Source organism: Zonotrichia albicollis, chromosome Z (assembly GCF_047830755.1).
Source record: "Zonotrichia albicollis isolate bZonAlb1 chromosome Z, bZonAlb1.hap1, whole genome shotgun sequence".
In the NCBI taxonomy this organism is placed as follows: Eukaryota; Metazoa; Chordata; class Aves; order Passeriformes; family Passerellidae; genus Zonotrichia; species Zonotrichia albicollis.
In genome coordinates this window covers 77,631,027-77,635,208 of record NC_133860.1, presented here as the reverse complement: position 1 = coordinate 77,635,208, position 4,182 = coordinate 77,631,027, and the positions used below count along the sequence as shown (strand labels likewise).

General features: G+C 49.1%; 1 long non-coding RNA gene across 1 annotated transcript; it reads right to left on the bottom strand.

Annotated features, from left to right (window-relative positions):
• Nucleotides 1-1,063: 1,063 nt before the first annotated feature.
• Nucleotides 1,064-3,685, bottom strand: LOC141727076 (uncharacterized). Its single transcript, XR_012578101.1, has 2 exons — nt 3,018-3,685; nt 1,064-2,625 (listed from the first exon to the last, which is right to left on the bottom strand). It is a non-coding gene; the product is annotated as an uncharacterized LOC141727076 (long non-coding RNA).
• Between the last annotated feature and the right edge of the window lie 497 nt (nt 3,686-4,182).

The following is a 4,182-nucleotide window of genomic DNA, read 5'->3' as shown; positions in this document are numbered from 1 at the left end:
TTCAGAAAAGTGTATCTAGCAAGATATTAGGAAGTTTGAAGCTTAATAATGGAGCTCTATGCATTGTGTTTTAAGGCTTACAAGCAGGTATTGTATTTGGAATAAGCAGCCATTGTTTTAACCAAAGATACATGTGCTTATAGTGGTTGGATAGAACTACTGTCAATATGCTTTTGCTTAGTGTGATTGGTCAAAAAAACTTATAACGTAAGTTGTAACATTAAGTTCTCGGTCTGCTGCTGGGGATGTGAGCTGCTGGCATCTTCCCATTGTCATAACCATGCTATTACAGCGACCTTGGACGGTCACTGTGGTGAGAGAAGGACGAGAATCTTGTTTCTTGATCAGAAGGCTGATTTATTGATATAGGATATATAATACATTATAACTATACTAAAAAGAATAAGACGAGAGGTTGCAGAGAGCAGCTATGCCAAGAATAGAATAGAAAGAATGAATAACAAAGTTCTTTGCCCAGGGAATCTGTCCCTGAGCTGCTCCTGTGATTGGCCTTTAATGGTACACAAGGAAGATGAGCCAATCACAGGGACACCTGCTACATTTCACAACAGCTGATAACAATTGTTTACATTCTTCTTCTGGGGCCCTTTGCTTCCCAGAAGAAGGAGAAATCCCAAAGAAAGGATTTCTATGAAGAAATGTCTGCGACATCTCACCCTTCTAAATTGTATAAATTAAAAGAAAAATGCTGATGTGAAATGAACAGGAGATTTCTTCAACTGTAAAATATACAATACTAATAAATCACTAAAACAATCCTACAATCTAAAAAAATGCAAAAAACAATGCAAAGAGAATTCAAGTCCAAGCAGCTGGGTTTCAGGAACAGTCCAAGAGCTGAAGTTGTTTCTCTTGGATATCTGAGAATCCTTTTCGGTCCTGAAAACAGACTTGCTGCAAAAGTCCCATCAACAGTTATCAAAAACATATTGACAATCTTACAACTATTTCAAACAATTTCAAACAATTTGAACAACTTTAGAATGTCCTTTTCTGGCCCTTCAATGCTTCAGTGCTTCAGAGCTGCTGCCCACTGTTTTCAATCTTTTTTATTTAATTTTTTTTTTTTTTTTTTTTTTTTTTTTTTTTTTTTGTGATCGAAAAAGAAAAGAGCAGCAGCAAAACAGAGCAGTGCCAGAGAAGGAAAGGCCCTGGGGGCCCTGGCCCATGATGGACCAGGAACCCCAAAATTGGCCCACAAAGGGGGACCAGGACCAGTAGGAGAAACCTCAACCCCCAGTAACACCAAGAGGCCAAATGCTGGCCCTGGCCCAAAACTTCCTGAGCCCAACGGCCCAGGCCAAACCCATGAGGCAGGCCCTGCATTCCCACAGGCCTGCGCCCTGCTGCCAGTACAATGGCAGCACGAGTGGGGACACGCTTCCTTTCCCCATAACCACTGAGGCATGCCAGCAGCAGGGAAATAGAAGCCTTCCCCAGAAATCTCACCTGGGGTCTGGACATGTTTGTTCCCCACAGCAAACCAGCTATGGTCTCCTCCATCTGTGCCCTCTTCCCCTGCAATGCATTGGGTTTGTGTCTCATCCGCCCCATGGCATCATCCCCACCCCCTCCGGGCTGGAGATCAGAGGCAGAGCTCTCGGGATGCACCTGCCCCCCGCCTCTAGGGCGCAAGAGAGGCGGCAGAGATGGCAGCCTCCATGGGACAATCCCCGAAAAACCACCCCCGAACCCGCCGAGAATGCTGATCTTAAAAGCAGGGAGACGGGCTGTCCCCCCAGTCAGCTGGCGGGCAGCCCCCGCTCCACGGAAGGGAAGACCAGCCGCCGGGGCCCCTGCTACAGCAACCGGTCCGGGATGGTCCGAGCTCGAACAAGCCGCCGGTTCCAGGGCAGTCTCTGACGCCGACACGGAGGACACAGCCTCTGACAACGGCAGGACTGCTGGGGCAGCCTGTGCAGGCAGCGGGGGGGAAGCCGGAACCGGGGAGGGAATCTCGCTGGATGTAGGAGCGGCCGCGGGTTGTTCCGAGGGTCCCGCAGGTTCGGCGCCATCTCCAGCACCATCCTGAACAGGGACCGTCTCGGCTTGAGGTGGCGAGGAGGCCGATGGAAGCGGCAGAGGGGCCGGAGAGAACAACTCCCCCGCTGAGCCGGAAGCTGGAGACGCGTCGTCGTCGCTTAGCAACTCAGCAGCCACAGGAAGTGCCTCTTCTGCATTCTCAGACGCAGGCGCTGGCAGGGGCGGGGAGGCCTGTGAAGCCGTGGGCGGGACCGCCTGGAGAGGCGGAGACGGGATCGCCTGGAGTGGCGGCCGCTCCGGTGAGGCGGGTCTTGAAGGCGGACGCAGCGCTGGCAGGGGCGGTACCAACGGCACTGGTTCGAGCGGGACCGCCCATTCCCATCCCCCCGGAGAGAGAGAAGGAGGAGGGGGAGAAGGTTCCGTCTGCGCAGGCTCCGGAGAAAGAGTAAAAAAAACTTCTTCGCTCGGCGCAGTTTCGCCCCCCCCCGCCGCGAAGCAGGGGGGGCCGGGCAGCCCCCACTCATCCCCCGCCGGGTCTTCTCCCGCTGAGGACAGGGGGCTGGGAAGCCCCCACTCATCCCCCGCCGGGTCTTCTCCCACCGGGGACGGTGGAAACGGAGCCTGTCCATAACAGTTAGAAATCCATTGAAAAATAGCTGCTCTCCGTTTCAAAACTGGGAAGAGCTTTAGAAATGCTGGGTAGATAAAAGGCAAAACACGTTCCTGGCCCCAGACAAACTGAAAAATGGAGTTCATGCACTCCCAGACAAAAACATCCAAGGCGTACAGGACATCAGTAAAGAACCGAAAAAGCTTTGCCCATCGAAAGAACTCATAGAGATCTGTTGCTGACAGAAAAATCCCATCTTCTCTACACCATTTTTGCCAGAGGGCAATAAGTTTCTCCTCTGAAGGGGAGAACTGAACCTCTTCTTCCAAGGCATGTGTCCGCCATACCAACCGCCACAAACTACGAAGGGCTGGGTCATCAGGAAGGGAAAAGACAAAATTACCTTGTGAAAATGTCCAGCTTGCTCTGGCCAGCTCTGCGAACATCTTCCTGAAGGTGTTCCAGAAGAAGGTTCTCTTTGTGGTCAGCCTTGGCTGTGAACTCTGTCCAAATCAGGATCTTCAGTTCTTCAGCTCCTGGCTTGAATCCACTTCTGTGATCACTTCAAAGCAACCATCACATGCTACACATACAGGATTTTACCCAGTGCAGCAATTTTGCTCCTCTGGTCTTTATCAAATTAATTTTTGCCCTGACACGAGGGGTCACCAGATATTACAGCGACCTTGGACGGTCACTGTGGTGAGAGAAGGACGAGAATCTTGTTTCTTGATCAGAAGGCTGATTTATTGATATAGGATATATAATACATTATAACTATACTAAAAAGAATAAGACGAGAGGTTGCAGAGAGCAGCTATGCCAAGAATAGAATAGAAAGAATGAATAACAAAGTTCTTTGCCCAGGGAATCTGTCCCTGAGCTGCTCCTGTGATTGGCCTTTAATGGTACACAAGGAAGATGAGCCAATCACAGGGACACCTGCTACATTTCACAACAGCTGATAACAATTGTTTACATTCTTCTTCTGGGGCCCTTTGCTTCCCAGAAGAAGGAGAAATCCCAAAGAAAGGATTTCTATGAAGAAATGTCTGCGACACCATGCAATGAGACTGATGCTGAAAAACAAAACAGCTCAAGGCGCGTTCCACAGCAGTCCCATCCTGTTCGTTATTTGTATATAGACCCTCGGCCGGTAATACTTACCATAAAGAAAAGACATTGAATGACCAGAAACACCAGGGATTTTGCAGAAGGAGATAGGAGAGACAAAATCTGTTTCATTCTTTAAGTTCTCTTGAATAATTCTGCGAGTTTGCAAAGTGCACATAGATGCAGTCACTAGAAGGAGGCCATTACTCTCATCTGGCATCCCTAAGCCTTTGCCTCAGAGTTTGCATACAGTTTGTAAGTGAGGGAGAAATGCAAGATTGGTCTAATTAGTAAGGGTAAAGGTTCACCTGGGGTTTGATGTGTGGGGATCTCTGCAGTCCCAGAAGGCATGCTGAGACCAATTTGGTTTCATTCCCTCATAGCAAAAAAAAAAAAAAAAAGGAAAAAAATGATAAGGCTCTTTCTGTGCCACACTGTGGCAGCTCTGCCCTCTC